General features: G+C 40.7%; 1 long non-coding RNA gene across 1 annotated transcript in view; it reads right to left on the reverse strand.

Moving 5' to 3' along the window:
* Positions 1 to 3,267: 3,267 nt before the first annotated feature.
* LOC137165523 (uncharacterized) overlaps positions 3,268 to 18,948 on the reverse strand; it is an 82,585-nt gene continuing 66,904 nt past the window's right edge. The window contains exon 3 of the long non-coding RNA XR_010923402.1: positions 3,268 to 3,758. This is a non-coding gene — a long non-coding RNA (uncharacterized lncRNA). The remainder of the gene's footprint in view (positions 3,759 to 18,948) is intronic.

Here is an 18,948-nt window from a genome sequence, read left to right on the forward strand (position 1 = left end):
CTTTCATTTTAGCAGGTTTCATTATTATGTCTTAACCGAACTGGAGTTCTACATCACAGCTCACTGCCCCATCACCTAATTGCAATATCTGATGATAATTAATGTCCCAGAACACAGGCAAAATATATGCAAATGAATGATGCCAATTGTGCTTTTTGGAATGTGTGAAATGAGAAAGAATGAATGCACAATTGTCCCTGCAGTTTGCAGCTTTTACATGAATCAAACAAACAAATAAGTGGTCCTTTCTTGTATGTTTTATTGCAGTACCAAGGTCCTTTAGATGCTAATTCAACATGAATATTGTAAAAGATCCAATGCTTTGGAAGCATGGAATATTCAATGATTATTATGTTGAGATGCAACAGATGCTCTGGACACATGGAATATTCCAAGACTATTGCACTAAATTTATAAATGTTATATGTATCTTTTTGCGCTGCTGGCTAGTGATTATGTTCCTGGCTCAGTGGGTGAGCTAAAAGATGTTGTCTGTAGTAATTAAAGTCACCTGGGGGTAATTAATGCAAATCTGTAATACAGGTAACACGTCTGTGGAAGTTTCACTCCTTGGGAGAAATAGTACAGATTGAGATGACCTGGTTCGAGAGGGCTGGCAAACAAATAACTCCAAACTGTATAACGAGACAGTCCTGATCTGGAAGAAAGAGCAGTCTCACTCACTCCACCAACTCTCATTAAATTATGACCGTGAGAACCAGGGTCCCCATATGAAAGACCATTAACCTAGGCTTGCAAATTAGCTGTTTATTGTTTTTATAGGTCTTTTCTGTAATGCGTTTGTTCTGAATAAACAGTAACTTTGCTTTATGAATGCTGGCTGATCACTGGTTAACCTTGTTACTGCTCCTGAGAGAACTGGACTAAAGTCAGATCTGCTGAGGTGAACACAGTGGATTGCAGGATTCTGCATTTTGAGGCCCAGGAATAGATGGAGCAAGTTGTAGGACTCTGTGCCCGGAAAGATGACCGCTAAAGGCCTCAGATCTAAGTGGGGTGCCCTCAAGGAGGCCATGAACTGGTCAGAGATGCTTTTACTTTAGAGACTGTGACAAATATTAATGCCAGGTCATTTGTTACATTAAAGAAAGGAAAAACAATGCTTTTCTGTTTCCCCCATATGGTCTTCTGACAGAAACTCTTGGTTCCCTTGAGAACAGTAAAAAACAACTATACTTCTGTCATCAATGCTTGTGCTGGGTGCTGTAGAAACACATACAAAGACAAATCCCTGCATAAAAGATCTTACAGTCAGCCACTTGAGTGTGGCTTTTCTTAGGGAACAGAGGAATAGAAAAAAAAAAAACACAGGACACATGGGAAAACCAATTGAGCAGATGTACGATGACAATATTTCCTTATACTTTTTCATACATTTTCATTGCTGCTACTACATAGCATCATCCATGTAAGGGATTATGGCACAAGTACCATCATTGCCCACCAGTTGAGGCTAATATCATAGAACCATTGTGCCCTATATGGGGGAAATCAAGCCATGTTCTCTTTTGCCTCATTGACCATCAGTAAAACTAGCAGCTAAGAACAAATCCTAGAATTTTTCTTGCTGATGAAGATGTATAGAACAGAAAGCACTGAGCAAACAGGGCGAGAGCTTTAGTGATAAGAATTATGAAGCAACAAAAGTCATTTTGTAGAGAACTTTAAAAAAAAACAAATCATACTTTAAATTACTGACACATGGTTCAGAATTTAGAGTGATTAGTTTATATTGGAACTGGAACCGCCCAAGGAATGACATGGGACAAGTGTGAAAGCTGGACATAAAACATTTTCTTTCTGTTATTTCTTTTCAGTTGTGGTCCCTTTTTAAAAAAATTCTTTTGTGAAAATAAACATCTTTATTTTTGACGTAGAAGGCAACATTAGGAGCTTTGGATTTTGTAAGTCTTTTTTTCTTCATCTAAAAAATATTGAATAACTTACAATAGTGGTGTTCTTGCTTTTAACTTTTTGAAGAACAAAATTTGGTTCCTACACTCTATTTCTCACAGGAAATGGCTGTGTTCATATGTTAGGACAATCAGGATTATATCCATGAGTGAAAAGCTGAGCCTTTTATGAGCCAGTGCTTCTCTGAGTCACTACCCATCTGTGGGAATATACGCTATTCTTTTCCAATAGGGTGCACTCCAAAAATCGTAGAGACTTAACATGAAATGTTTAAACTAATTCACGCAATTTAACATGTGTTATGACAGGAATCATGAGAGCATAGTATATAAATACGGAATTTTCATTTTTCATCAAAAAAAGTTTGGGTGAGGACATTTCACTTGGTTCTTGTGGTGACTGCCCTGGATGCTGGGCCCTGGGGATTTCCTCTTTCAATTCCTGCCATTTTAGGACAGCAGAATCCTTTATTTTGGACTGGCAGCCATTTTAGTGGCACTTAATATAGCTCAGATTCCTTCCCTTTCTCACTGAGGTAAGAGAAAGTGAGTTAGACTCCTGTCCAGAAGGTTGGACTGGTGAGGTCTAATCCTCCTCCCATGATAGGGACTGTCTGGAATAGGATGCTTCCTTTGAATAGAGTTTTCTTTGGTCAAAGATACACGGTAGGCATAGCAAGCCAGAGAGCTACTCCATGCAGACCTGTGGTGTGGTCAGCTCTCCATGTGGTTGATATAAGCCTTTAAAAGTTAGGATATTTCTGTGTTTGTCTAATGTTCCTTTTAGCATTGGGATGTTTACTGTTGTATTTATTCTGCCTCTTACCATCAGATTACTATGCGTTTGTCTGGTGTCTCTAATATGCTTTCAACCATTTTGTTTATATTGTTACCCATTTGCCCATGGATGGTTAATCAATATCATGGAGGCACATGTTCCTTTGATGCAATCCTGTTTATTTACAAAGAATGTACATAATCCTGTTTCCCTGAACATAATGGGATCGCATAGCAGGTGATAGTTTCAAGGCTCTTTCAGCCAATGCTTTATCCAAAATGCTCTCTCATGGATTTTTTTAAGGTCCATGCGTCCATTGCTTGTTCTGACTCTCACCTTGGCCTGTGACTGCATCTCAGCTACCTTCTCTGGTGTTTCTTATGCTTCTCTCTCAGACACCCAACAGCAGTCAGATCAATCCCCTACCCCTGCATTTATTATCAGGCCCTTGGGAAATCCCTTGGAATGCCTGGCTCAGCCACTTCCCAACTTGCAGGTGGTCTAGTCTTTGTGTGGTGGTTTTCTACTGTTTCAATATCACTAAATAAAGGGGCATTTACTCATTCCCTCATTTAGACTGAATGGAAGGTGGCTGTCGACCCCAATGGTTTCAAGAAGGTGATGTGATTCCCTGACCATAACAAGATCAATAAAACTCTTGTTATTTTTGCACCATAAGTGATGTAAGCTGTTGTTTTATGAGATACTCCGCATGCTCACAAGAACATATCTGAAATTAAGCTGATACCCAGATGAATGAAATGGAGTGGTACATTCATCACTTTGTAGTATGACAAGGGTATAATTAGAATTCGCACTATATTTATATTTCCTTTTTTGAATCTGCATCAATTTTTTTTTTATATACAGTGTAGGGGTAGGACGTTTCTTTTCTGTGTGTCTTCTCAGTGAGGGCTACTTCTCTCATGAAAACAGTTTTTCTCCTAGGAGAATGGAAAAAAATGGAGTTCGGGTTCTCTCTGGTGTATCTTGCTTCTCCATGGCTAAAGAGTGATGGTCGATGTGAAGCAATTTTTTTACTTTTTCTGTGAAAAAGAATGAGTATAAACATCAATCGTTTTAAGAAACTGGAAGCGACTGAGATATCAGTGGTATTACTAAACCAAGGGCCCAATACGGTATTAGGGAGCACTAATACCCCCTGTTGGAAAAGTTTTTTGCTATTGGAAAAGTTGTCTTCCAATGAGACAAAAAACTGAGGCCCTGATCTTGTAATCATTACAATTCCCAAGGCCCTCTTTGCAAAGGGAGGAAGATTCGCAACAATGTCCTGGCAAAATTCTTAAGAGGGTAGTTGCATTCTTTCTATATACAATTCCCCTATAGTTTCAAACAAATACAACGTTCTTCACTTTCTGTCCTGAAGAGCTGTAGAACGTTGCTTTGTTCTATTTCAAAGTTCCCACCTTTCAACACAGATGAGGCTGCATCTCACTGATGCGTGAAGTGAACTCTGGATATGTCCTTTGAAAAGTATCCTCTGCTTTGATATCCTCAGACCATTCAAGGATGGGCAATTCCTGGTAGATGTTCTTCAAGAGAACATGCCTATTAGAGTGTGTGGGGGGGCCCCCAGATGCTATCATAGTGCAAATATAAACAATAATAACCCATCTCTTTACAGATATAAAAATGAAGGTCAGGAGAGCTGCTAATCTATTTAATGGAAAAGTCTGAATCACAAATCCCAGATCCAAATGCCACCTAACATTTTGGTGTTTGAAATCTGCCTTTGAATTTTGTGCCCAGAGCCAATTTCTGTTTGCAAAGGGGAAAAAGAGAGTGGGAAAATTACTCTAATATTTCCAGATGTTAAGCAGTTTAAAAGAAGTTGTTGAATAAGTGCTGATGGTTTGTTTCTGTCTGTCTATTACATATATCACAAAAGCAACTGTTCACCTGCTTAGTTTCGGTTCTTTCCTAATTGTTTTATTTTCAAGCTGTTCTCTATTTTCTCTATCTCCCTCTAATACTTTAAGGATTATAAAGGGAATATCTGAGGCTTTGTTGCCTCTGTAGTGTTTAGATAGATAGGGAGGCTGCAAAAAGAGGAATGGCAACTGCTTGCTTCATAGCATCAAGCCCAGCTGGGGGAGAAGAGGGGTGAGAAAAGATTTAAAGGAAATCTATGGGGATGCTACTCAAAAACCCAGGGATACCTGTGATCTGCTAAATGATGCTCGATTGCTTGGATGAGGGCAAAGCAAAGAAAGCAAAACACAAAGGCAGCTTCAAAAAGCATGGAGGAGAGAGGGGACACTATTCAACCACAATATGTTGGCTCAAAGTATGTTGAAAAAGCTATACACACTGATGCTTATTTAAGAGGAATAATACAGTGAAGTTGCTACACTAAATAATGACCACATGTAAATCAATATATAACAACAGGTCCAGGAGCTTAAAAAACAAAAACAAAATTAGGGATGATCTGCTAAATGGAATAACGCTGTACAATATGGGCTGGGTTGTGCTAGTAGGGAGTTATTTTTTAAAAATTTTCATAGCTACAGCGAATAATGCTAACTGCCTGCTACATTGTATAGATAAGGGAACTTAATGCAAATGATAGGTTACAGTTTCCTAAGCACTCTCCAATAACATTCACTGTATGAAACCTTTTAAACCTGAAGGCACCTGGGATGCTATAGATAAAGCATCATGGTTTTAATCATTCTGACCATGCTGTGTTCTGCTGATACTTTTTCTATAAATCAAAGTTGGTGGTGGCACTATTAGTGCCATGGCACTTGTTAAACTCAATTTATACGCTAATATGCAGTGCTGGTCATAATACAATTCCTCTGCTGGAAGGGAAAGAGACAGTGCCAAAGTGCCACCAGGTTTCAAAGATCTAAAGCATGCCAAAAAGCTGGAGAAAATTTGAGTTCGGATGGGGAAATTTGATGGAATTAACCTAATCAAACCATTGCAGAAAAATGAAATGGACAGGTCCGGCTTTCTAAATGTGAAACAAAAATCAAGTCTGAACAAAGCCCGTTTGTATAAAGGGTCATGAGAATGTCTGCAGCAACATGTTTTTCAGAGACTACTAGATGCATTTTTAAAGAAAATGGAGAGAGATAAGATCTATCAGTTTAATAGCAAAAGCCAAACAGAATCCAGGCAAGATTGGATCCCTCCTCCTCCCACATAAATTGTGTGATAGATTTTCAGAATTGTGTGTGCAAGAAGTGCACATGCAACAGTGTGTCTAATTTATAAGCACCATTCCCACAATTGTACACAAGATTGGAAAACTGGGCACACAAATGATCATGTACAGTTGAGAATTTACATATAGATGCCATTACACAATTTGCTTGTGCAATTGTGGCAAATGCATATGCAAAATTGGCACATCATTCACAGGTGTGTTTGCACATGTAGTTCTGAAAATGGAGCCCTACATTTTCTTCTAGCATACTTCTAATTCTAATAGTATGGCCTTGTGAAGACGTGTCAGCACAGGTTTGATTTGGGTTGGCATCCATGAACACAGGAGGGGTTGGAATCCGGCATCTTGTTCATGTGTTTTAGATACTGCTACTGATGTGTCCCACCAACTCTGGGAGACTTTATGAACTGAGTACCGTGGACCTGTCAATCAGCAACTTTACTGCAACAAAATGATCATGAATGGACTCTGAAGCAAACTCTGATTTTTAGAGCTGGTCAGAGTATGCATTGCAATATCCTATATGATTTATTTAATTCCCCACACACACACAGTCTCCGCACCATTTTTGTCATGAATTAATCTTGATTTCTCTGAATGTAGTCATAAGTCTTTGCTGAAAAGCTCATGTTAACAATTTCAGCAAACCATTCTCTGACTATTTGAGGTGTCTGATTGGTCATCTAAGTCACATGGCATAGTTTCTGCTCCCTGTTTTTATGGTAAATCTTTACAAGTACATATGGATAACAAAGAGCGAATAGCCTTGTTGGTGCATAAGTATCATCATTCAAATACAACAATTTGCATAAAGAGCAGCTACTCCTCCAATACTCAACTGAACAAAAACCCATTGGGAGGAATGTTTGCAAATGTCAATAATAAAGAGCACAAGCATAGTTAAGCTGACTCCTTTTTGGAATGAAAAACATTTGCCAGCACTGTTTTTGCAGTTTTCATCTGGCTCTGCTTACTTACATAGCTAAGAAAAATAAAGGAGCAAAATATCAGGCAAGTTTTATTCTATGACTGCTGGTGTGTATCAGCAATTGCACGGTGTTAAGCAGGTGCAGCTAAGGGATAGTGTGTCCTTCTTACATAATAAATCTATATTGCTTAAATTGTCAGCGTTCAATTGCTTGATCAACAGATAATAAACTGAGCAAACCTCAGCTATGATGAGCTATTATAGGCATTTTTAATCATTTGCACACCACAAATTGTAATAACCAAATTAATAGACAAGCAGCATTTCACAAACACATTATGTAAGTAATTCATAACATTATTGGCCTCCCGCAAACACAAATTCAAAGTTTTCACTAAACTTCCTCATATTTATCCAGTGCCTTAATGGTATCACTCTATGGGCAAATTAGATTCATTGTCTGGCTCCAGACCTCTTTCTTTCCAGGCCATCGGCAGTTAAAAGTAGTGCTGTGGACCAGATTAACCACCACCTTCTAGCCTCAGCAATAAGTGAGGGGGTCCTAAAAAAATATTATATACGTGTGTACACACACACACACACACCACCCTCTAGCCTCAGCAATAAGTGAGGGGGTCCTAAAAAAATATTATATACGTGTGTACACACACACACACCCACCACCCTCTAGCCTCAGCAATAAGTGAGGGGGTCCTAAAAAAATATTATATACGTGTGTACACACACACACACACACACACACACACACACACACACACACACACAGTGGCAAGGAGATGCAGCTGTAAAATATTTTATTTTTGCATGTTAAAGATCTTTTTGTATCCTGCAGTCAAACTTGCAGGACAGGGACAGAGGTTGCAGGGAGCTCAGTCAGCTCACCATGCAGAGCTTCTGATTAATGCTACCTTCAAGTGAGTCCAGGAGGACTACTCCACCTGTACTATTGGTACTTGCCACAGTGCTTCATGGCTTCCCGCTCCCCAGCACTTAATAAGTAGCTTGCCCAAGCAATACCCCATTCTTCAAAGTTTGGAGGTAGTGCAGGCATAGAGCACAAGTTAGAGTGACAGGGCCAGATTCTCATCTGGTGTAAATTGGAATTGCTTCATTGAATGTGTGTAACTCTATTGACGCCAATGGAATGATGCCAGCTTACATTAGCTGATAATTTGGCCCAGACTTGTGACTGATCCTAAAAGGAATGTGATACACACAGGGGTTGCTCGTGGCTCTGTTCACACTGTGAAGCCCTGGTCACAAACAGTGGGGGCACAGTGATTTCCAATGGCTCCTCTGAGCATAAAGCCACAACATTACTCCTTTTGTTCCATCTCATTTGATAGATTTTGCAGTGATGGATGCTAGCTAATGGGTGGAGATGCATCACATAACTGCTAGGAATGAATGGGATAGAGCAGTCGCTGTTAAATAATTGATTTTTTTAACAGGAATTATTTCTGACTATGGCTTAAAACGTCTACCTACCCCCATTTCTAACATGTACCTCAGTTACATGGCCTGGGTAGCCATAAACTCTCTGTGCATTTCATTAGATGTATTCTGATCCACACCGGTATAAATTCCTGATACAAGAACTGTCAGTTCACTGCTATTTCTATGATGGGCGCTTCTATTTTGCTTTCTGTAAATGACAGATATGACTATGCCTGGGAATTTGTTTACAGCTTAGAAACAGAGCAGCCTTGTGCTTATGTGTGACTTCCTCCTTGGCTTAGATATTGATGAGATAGGAATTGAAAGCCTCTGGCTAGCTACTGAGATCTACCTTCTTCCTCCCCCAACTCCTTCCACGTGCACAGAGTGCCCAGTGGACAGATTTTAAAAGATATTTAGGCACCTAACTACAACTGATTTCAGTGGGAGGGAGGCATCTAAACACTTTTAGAAATGTGAGTTTGAGACTGGTATAGAGTGGGAGACAGACCACAGAAAAAAAGAGGTCTGTGTCCCTATGGATAGCAAAAGATTGCCCTTGGGGAAGAGGGGAATGTCAATCCAGATCACCATTCAGGAGAAGCTGACAGCAAGGACATAGAGGCTAGGTCCAGCACTACCTGGATACATAGGCCATATCCCCTGCATAAGGGAGCACAGTGGCTATACATGTCATTACAGTTCATTGGATAACCTCATGCACTGTGAGGCTTAAGAAGGATTCCATGCCTAAATACTCCTCCAGAACACCTCTGACCAAAGCCACTCACTTGGCTATTGCAATGTAAGAGGATTTGGCCATTAAAACTTTCTGAATAAAAAAGCATGGGAAATGCTGTCCTAGATAACTCAACCTGCTTCTTCATGAAAAGTAGAAATTTGCCTACAAGCAGAATTTCCTTTCTGAATTCACTGGTCAAATTAAGCCTTCTTTGGAATGAACACAATCACACGTCAAACTCAGTTACTTCCTACTATCCTCGAATAGAAACCAAGTGCTGAAATTTGGCTGTTGGAACATCACTAGTACTGACCTACTTCTCAGGGGAATAAGTCCATTGATTTAAATTGAGTTATTTCTGAGTTACACTGGTGTGAAATCAGAATCAGCACTCAGAACTGAGGAGAGGGGTGTTTTTGACGCACACAGTAATCATACTGATTCACCAATTGTCCTACATTATATCTACATTCTGCGAATCAAACCCTCCCTGTGAAAAACGGGTTTCACATATTACGAAGAAGAAATATATGCAGCAGTGTCAGGTGGCAGAAAGGCATGTGTTCATGTCCTGACAGAACAGAAAGAGAAGGCAGATTCAAGCACAACACTGAAAAAAAAGAGGAGGATGAAGTCAGCTGAAATGTTAACATGACAGTTCTCCTTCTGTTCCATGTTTGGAGAAGGACTCAGCTATGGATTGCCAGGGGATAATGTCACATCGAAAGTTGTTTTGCTACTATAAACATATTGCAGAAATCTGAGTCAAAAAGAAAAGCTAGCTCAGAGAGAAGCAGAGTCTGCAAATGGATACCTTCCTCCCCTCTGCTGTCCCTGGGGGCACTAACAGTTGGTGATGTCTGAAAGCAGTTATGCAAAACTGACCCACAAAGGTGCACTCACGGCCAATGAGTAGTAACGATCATAAATGTGACTGATTCAAACAGGATAGGCTAGACTCACCCTGCGTGCGCTGAGTCTGAGTCTGCCTCCTCACAGTGAAACACAAGATTTTATAGAAAGAGAGTTAGCTCCCCACTCCCACACTGAGTTGTGTGGAATCTTTGGCAGAATGCATAGGAAAAATCTAAAACATAATGAAGCCAAAGTCTCCTGTCAGAACTGTTACAGAAACCAAAGTGTGGCTGTTTTCCTATAGGCAAAGAAAGTTGGATGCTGTACCAATATTTTTCTGTCCTAAGGTTGGTAGTTTTCTTCTTCTAGCATGTGTTGTGCGTAGCTCTAATGCCCTGATAAAAGGCTTCCCTGGATGAAAGCTATAGCAAGCATTGCCAAGAAAATAATGAAGCATTCCAGCTCATTATGCTTTAGCAGAGTTTAATCAAAGAAGCAGTGGGCTGTTCTAGCACCTGAGGCATCCTGTAGATGGATGGATTTCCACTATGAAGGCCACATCTGGATATTGTAGTATGCAGTAAAATGGGAAAAAAGAGACTGAGAATAGTAGCTGAAAATGGAACTTGATAAGTTTATTTACAAATATGTTATTTCTGAATAAAAAAACAAGGAGCGATAAGATGTTTGACTGTCCTACTATCTTGGCTTTTTGCTTCTAAGAGTAATGCCATTTTATTCCCAATATATGTTTCACTGGTAGGTAGCCAAATGTACTCTCTACATGACTGTGAGGCTTCATCTACTCTATTAATCTAACTCCATTTTTGCTCACTAAAGTTGAAGTACCTATAATCTTCTAACACATTTCACAGCAGTAATGTGAAAGATAAGGAGAGCCACTGATGAAAGTTAGGGCACTTCTAGACATTTTATATAGAGCCTTAATCCAAAATTTCTATTTCATCAGGAAAATTTTCCCCTTAAACCATCATTTCTTTTAGAACTTGGAAAACTGTTCATCATTCAGAAACACACACACAGCTTAATTAACTATGTTATATCTGAAAAGTAAATAAAGGAACCAAGGTATGTTTCACATACAGTTTGACACACATGCGCGCACACACACACACCACTCACTCACTCACAGGGCTGGATCTGCTTAAAATTAGTGTAGCTCCACACTGGCAATTTACAACAGTTGGCTATCTGAGTTCTAGTTCTAGTTGCCAGGGGCATAAAAAAGGATTGCAGTGGACCATGATCTTGTGCAAATCTTTTCCCCATTTGATGTACTAGAAATTGCAAAGCTCCAGTGAGTTGCAAACTGATTTCTCTCCCCATTTATAATACAAGCAGCCATATGCTTTTCCTATTTCGGGGTGAAAGGTTAAAACTTCATGGAGTTGGGGATTTTAAGTGAATTATTTATTTTTATTGGAGCTGAGACATCAATCCTCGAGCTAGACCATCCACATTTCCTATGGACAGGTCTCTTCTCTTGTCTTTCCTAGCATTGTTTTATGGAGTTTACAACCTCATAGTTATTTAAGAAACCTAGCAAAAGGTGGGTGTAGTAGTGGTGTTGCTGTGCTTAAATTATTATTCATGAGTTGCAGTACCGAACTGTCTGAAAGCCTCAACCAAGATCAGGACCCTACTGTGCTGGGTACTGAACGAACACATACTAAGAGACAATATCTGCCCTGAGGAGCTTACAATGTGAATCATAGAAGATTAGGGTTGGAAGGCCTCTCAGAAGTTCATCTATTCCAATCCCCTGCTTAAACAGGACCAACCCCAACTAAATCATCCCAGCCAGGGCTTTGTCAAGCCGCACCTTAAAAACCTCTGAGGATGGAGATTCCACCACATCCCATTCCAGTGCTTCATCACCCTCCTAGTAAAAAAGTTTTTCCTAATATCCAATCTAGACCTCCCCCACTGCAACTAGAGACCATTGTTCCTAGTTCTGTCATCTACTATTACTGAGAACAGCCTAGTTCCATCCTCTCTGGAAACTCCTTTCAGGTAATTAAAGGCTGCTATCAAATCCCTTCTCATTCTTCTCTTCTGCAGAGTAAGCAAGCCTAGTTCCCTCAGCCTCTCCTCATACGTCACGTGCTCCAGCCCCCTAATCATTTTTGTTGCTCTCTGCTGGACTTGCTCCAATTTGTCCACATCCTTTCTGTAATGGGAGGGGGCCCAAAACTGGACACAGTATTCTAAATGAAGCCATACCAGTGCCCAATAGAGGGCAATAATCACTTCCTTTGATCTGCTGGCAATGCTCCTACTAATGCAGCTCAATATGTCATTAGCCTTCTTGGCAATAAGGGCACACTGTTGACTCATCTCCAGCTTCTTGTCCACTGTAACCCCCCAGGTTCTTTTCTGCTGAACTGCTGCCTAGCCAGTTGGTCCCCAGTCTGTAGCAGTGCACAGCATTCTTCCATCTCAAGTGCAGGACTTAGCACTTGTCCTTGTTGAACCTCATCAGATTTCTTATGGCCCAATCCTCTAATTTGTCTAGGTCACTTTTTATCCTATCCTTGCCCTCCATCATATTTAACCGCTCCCCCCAGCTTAATGTCATCTGCAAGCTTGCTGAGGATGCAATCCACCCCATCCTCCAGATCATTAATGAAGATGTTGAACAAAACCGGTGCCAGCACCGACCATTGGGGCACTCCATTTGTTACCAGCTGCCAACTAGACATCAAGCCGTTGAGCACTACTCGTTGAGTCTGATGATCTAGCCAGCTTTCTATCCATCTTATAGTCCATTAATCTAACCCATACTTCTTTAACTTGCTGATAAGAATACTGTGGAAGACTGTATCAAAAGCTTTGCTAAAGTCAAGGTATATCACGTCCACTGCTATCCCCACATCCACAGAGCCAGTCATCTCAGCATATAAATAAACGAGACAAAGGATGAAGAGAAAGCAAGTGTTGTTATTCCCATCTCACAGCTGGGGAATTGAATCTTGGACATTTTAAGTGATTTGTTCAGGGCCACACAGAGTTTGGGGCAGACAGAAACTGTTTTAAAGCTATACTTCCTCTCATTAATTTTGGAAATGTTATAAATTTTAAAGTGCTCTCTCTCTCTCTCTCTCTCTCTCTCTCTCTCTCTCTCACACACACACACACACACACACACACACACACACACACGTTTTGTGATTTTTTTTCCATTTGAATATACAGGGGGTTGGTGGAGGGGGAAATCACAATATAAATCAGTCTAATTGTCAAAGTGTTGCAACTATATATCTAGCTCTGTGTTCTGGTGAAACAGTTCAATCTTAGAAATAGCCTGATTACTTCCACTACCCAACAACTGCGTGGATTGATCATTTCTCTTTGCATAAGGTGAGATAAATTAAAACTAATGTTTTATTAAAGGAAACATTTGATTGATATTTAGGTATTTGGCATATTCATTAAGTAACTTGAAAGGTCACCCCTTTTAACCTTTGCAAACAAAAGAAAGGGAAAAAATTTCATTACAGTCGATGTAGCATACTAATAAGAAGAAATTTAAACAGGAGTATTCCTTCATTTAACAAGAACAAATCAAAAGATTTGTGCTTCTTTTATCTCTAAGCCTGAGTGCTTTCTCCTGGGATTTGGTTTAATTAGTTATTTCATATTAATCCCAAGTTGTGCTGTTGATTTTTTTCCTATGGCAGCTTTCCATTTTCACCTGAGTGTAATATAAAAAAAAATACAAATGTTCCTAGTTGTCACACACTAGCAAGGACCGCAGGTTGGCTACTGAGATTGATCAAGAGTTCCTTACCCTCCCTCCAAATAGGCAATTCATAAGGGGAGTCAATTTATACAGTTAAAAAGCTTCCACAGGACAGTGATCACTATTTTGTAAAATTGACTGGAGTCCAATGCAAATCTTCAGCCATTTTTCAAGTGCCAATCTTAGATGCTCAGGGTCTATTGGAAGTACTGCTTTAACATTTGATGCAATATCAGATAGTATCATTAGACTAAGATCTGCTTAACTATTTGACATCTGGATACTAGTCATGAGCTACAAAGCTGTAGAACATTTTAGCTAGTAAAGGTGGTCCACTATTTGCACATCTCAAGTTTTATAGATGGGATAGGATAAGAGCTCTTCCCCATTTAAGAAGAAGGAGTAGAGATGGGATCAAAATAAAGACCCATATTTGAACAATCGAACTATAAGGGATGTTCAGATCCAGAACCAGCACCAATTTGAGACAGTCTCTAAAACACCACAATGTATGTTAATTTTCATTATGATACTCCATTTGCATTACTATACGGTAGTGCAAGTGCTTGACCTGCAAATTTCACCTGGTCACTTAGCTAGAATGGCAATGCTTATTCCAAACATGTTATTGGAGTGTACTCTCTAAAGTTTTGTATCATCTCAATTCAGCATGGATACTAATTTGTTTGTAACTTGTTTGAATTTAAATCTGTTGGATAGTTACAACTGTGTATACTACAGAATAATCTGTCGCTGTGGTATGCTAGTGAAAAACACCTCTCTTTAAATATCTGCTAATGGTCTAAGATACACTTCAGACTTTTTTTTCTATTTGCTAGTAACAAGAGTTCACATGAACTCCCTTTGATTTTTAACTCTTCACTGTTAAGTGAATTCAGTTGTAATTAAATTTCAATCAAATTCTGAATTCAATCGAAGCTGAATTCCTTGACAAAGAGGATGGGCTTCAGATATCCAATATCTCAACAACCAAAGCACTTTTTTCCCCCCAGTATTGATAAGCCAACAGTGAATGTCAAAGGCAATAAAAGTGTCCAGTTTCATAGACTTTAACTTAGCCATTTCAGTATATTGATATGAGTAGGTGGTAACTGGCTGAATTGTTAGCCGCTTTAATCTTGACATAAAGGCATTCGCTTTCATTCCCCAAGGCACAAAATGAGATTAAACTTACTAGAGAAATAAAGGGTAATGAGAAAACATTCTACAAATATATTAGAAGCAAAAGGAAGACCAAGGATGGAGTAGGTCCATTACTCAATAAGGGAGGGAAGACAGTAACAGAAAATGTGGAAATGGCAGAAGTGCTAAATGCCTTTTTTGTTTGTTTTCACCAAAAAGGTTAGTTGCAATTGGACGTCTAATATACTGAACACCAGTAAAAATAATGTAGGTTCTGAGGCTAAAACAGGGAAAGTTAGACAAGTTGGATGTCTTCAAATCAACAGATCCTGCCAAAGTAAATCCTAGAATACTCAAGATGCTGACTGAGAAGATATGTGAGCCATTAGCAATTATCGTTGAAAATTTATGGAAGACTGGATTGATTCTAGAGGACTGGAAGAGGACAAATATAATGCCAATCTATAAAAAAAATGGAATAAAGACAACCTGGGGAATTACAGACCAGTCATCTTAACGTCAGTACCCAGAAAGATAATGGAGCAAATAATAAGCTAAAGTAAGATAATAAGGTGATAACTAACAATCAACATGGATTTGTCAATAAAAATCATGTCAAACCAACCTAATAAAATTTTCTTTGACATGGTAACCACCCTTGTGGATGGGGGAAAGCAGTAGTTGTGGTATATCTTGACTGTAATAAGGATTTTGTTAATGTTCCATATGACCTTCTCATAAACAAACTAGGGAAATACATCTTAGATGGAGCTACTGTAGGATGGGCTCATAACTGGTTGGAAAGCAATTCCCCGAGAGTAGTTATCAGTAGTTCACAGTCAATTTGGAAGGGCATATCAAGTGAGGTCCTGCAGGGATCAATTCTGGGTCCAGTTCTATTCAGTATTCTCAAAGGATTTAAATAATGGCCTAGAGAGTATACTTATAAAGTTTGCAGACGATACCAACCTGAGAAGGGTTGCAAGGGCTTTGGAGGATAGGATTAAAATTTTTAAATGATGACAACAGACTGGAGAAATGGTCTGAAGTAAATAGGATGAAATTAAATAAGGATTAGTACTCCATTTAGGAAGCAATCAATCAATCAATTACAGACATACAAAATGGGAATGACTGCCTAGAAAGGAATACTGCAGAAAGGGATCTGGGAGATCAAAAGCTAGTGAATCAAAAGCTAAATAGGAGTCAACAGTGTAACACTGTTGCAAAAAAAGTGATCATTATTCTGGGATGTATCAGCAGCACTGTTGTAAGCAAGACACGAGAAGTAATTCTTCCACTCTACTCTGCTCTGATAAGGCCTCAAAACTGGAGTATTATATCTAGTTCTGGGTGCCACATTTCAGGAAAGATGTGGACAAATTGTAGAAAGTCCAGAGGAGAGCAACAGAAGGTCTAGAAAACATGACCTATGAGGAAAGATTGAAAAAAAATGGGTTTAAGTCTGGAGAAGAGAAGACCGAGGGGGGACATGATAGCAGTTTTCAAGTACGTAAAAGGCTGATAGGCTGGCTGCAAATTTTGAGCAGCCAGATTCCAGAGCTACGCACAGAGCCAATCGTGGAGTGCTTCGGCTTCAGGGAGCATTGAAAAACCGGTTTTGCAATGAACTGCAGTAATGTACGTCTGTGCTGTGCCTTTATTTCCCATCCCCCACCCTCGCTCCAGCAGGCCCCTCCGCTTCTTTCCCCACCCAAGCTATGAATGAATAAAGACAGATGTTTTTTAAAGCTGCAAAGTTTTATTTGTGACCAGTTTCAACGGGGGGGAAGGAGAATAAGTTAACATTGTAAAGTGTCACAGTGCAAGCAAATATGGTTGTGTGCAGTTTTTAAAGGGGCTGTCATGTCTTTCTGCTCGCCTCCACCGTTGTGGAGTGCAGCACGTACTGCACCCTGCTCAGCTTCCTCCTAGAGCACTTCGGGGTGGAGGTTGATAAAGTGGTAGGCAGTGAAACATTTCAGAGGGGCTGCAGAGGGAGTCTGTCCTGCCACTGCTCTTTCTGGAGCTCTACCAGATGCCTTAGCATGTTGAACTGCTCCCTCGTTATTCGCAACATCTCCTGTTGTGTATCACGCTCCTGGTCCTGTGCTGATCTTCTGTGTTCCATGTCCATGTCTAGTTTTTCAGACAAGGACATCCTCCAGGCTCTGAGCTCTGTGTCAGCAGCTGTGGAGGCGTTCATTAGTTCGCTGAACATGTCATCCCACATTTTTTTCCCCCACTTCCTAATCTGGGAAAGTCTTTCAGCAGGAGTTCTGCAAGGTGGGCTGAATGCCAAAGTGTTGACTGTAAGAAAAGCAAAGGGCAAAGTTGCCATTGTTACCTGACCCAAAGTAGTATAAGAAATGTTACAATATAAAGGGAACTCCCCTTCATGTTCACAAAGCGAAGCCAGACCCGCATTCCAATCTGTACATATCAGACGGGTCAGAGTGGCATTCCAGACATGGTAAGCAAGGGGCCCTGGCATCCATTATGGAGAGGTTTCATTAGCACTAAAATCCACAATCCACACTTGAGCAAGGAGAGGGATCACCTGGCTCTCCTGTAACATCCAAAAGACTGGTTTGGGAGGAGGTGGGCAAAACAGATTAGAGGACGCTGCGGGTGAAGTGTAGCAGCAGAAAACATAAGGCAACCAATGTCCTGACCCATAACACCCATAGCAACAATACCAGTACTAGGAATAGTCTTGGGGAAGCACCCAGGGACACTGTCCATGGCAGAGGAATAAAACAGAGTGACCGTATTGGTCGGGTATTTTAAACTTGCGCCATCTTCCCTAGGTGACCATGTGTGATATCAGTGTCCTGAGGGTAATGCGGGGGGAAAGGGAAGATTTGCTGCAAGCATCGGGGTACAGGCTTGGCCTTTATGCTGCTATGCTGTGTTCGCGCGATGATGCCTCCTCATTTAATAGCAGAGTGGTGGAGTAAAGTCTCCTACCGTGACAGAAAAAATGAGGTTTCCCCAGAAACCTTCTGCAAAGGATTACAGATTACCTACATGAAAGTTTCCTTGAGATGTCCACAGAGGATTCTCGGAGCATACTGGTGTACATAAATAGTCTGTTCTGGGAGTAACCCTCCACTGAAATTTGCCAACACCCAGGAAGCCCATCCCCTCAAAAACACAAACCTGTTTTAAGAATCTGGACTGGGGACAGAACCACAAAAATCAGATTTGTCTCACACACTCATCAGATGTTCCTTTCCCAGCATCTCCATCAGTTCCACTGTCCCGTGTGTGGGCTCTGGGGTGACGAATAGGTCCTGGCTCTCAGGGAGAATGGATACCTCATTCTCCTGCACCCTGCTCTCCTCATACTCTTACTCCTTGTCCACAGAGTCCTCCTCATTCGTTCTGGACTGGGATTCTTCGAAAGTATTGATGCTGCGTGGTGGCACAGTAGTGAGGTCACCTCTGAGAATCGCATGCAGCTCCTCGTAAAAGCGGCATGTTTTGGGTGAGGAGCCAGAATGGCTGTTAGCTTCCCTAGTTTTCTGATAAGCCTGCCTCAGCAGTTTGATCTTAACGCGGCACTGCTGTGTGTCCCTGTTGTGCCCCATCTCCAAAATGCTGCGAGATATCTTCTTGTAGACATCTACATTTCTTTTGCTACCTCAGAGCTGTGCCGGAACATACTCTTCGCCCCACAGACCAATGAGATCCAAGACATCTCATCGACTCCAAGCTGGAGGGTGTTTGGGCTGTGCAGTCACCATGAATAGTTCATCTACTAAGCTCTCTCCACGCTGTCCAAACCAGAAATGGGAATTCAAAATTTCCTGGGGCTTGAGGGGAGAAGCTATTTCCTGTGTACGTGGCCACGTTACAGCAGAGTTCAAATATCCAGAGTGGTCACAACAGAGCATTATGGGATACCTCCCAGAGGCCAATGGCATCTATTTACGTTGTGCTCTGCCTACACGGACGCAAATGCGACCCATGGAATTTGACTTCAGTGCTACGCCACTTGCAGAGGTGGTTTTATTAGATTGACTTTTACCGGGCTTTAGATCAGCAGAACTTACATGCCAGTGGAGACGCATACTTTAGGGGGTCAACGTAAGCGGCGTTACGTCAACCTCCATTGCCAGTAGACCAGGCTAAGGTTAGTTATC

This window comes from Emydura macquarii, unplaced genomic scaffold (genome assembly GCF_026122565.2).
Source record: "Emydura macquarii macquarii isolate MOO-44397 ecotype Brisbane River unplaced genomic scaffold, CSIRO-AGI_Emac_v2 contig_2768, whole genome shotgun sequence".
NCBI classification, from domain to species: Eukaryota; Metazoa; Chordata; order Testudines; family Chelidae; genus Emydura; species Emydura macquarii.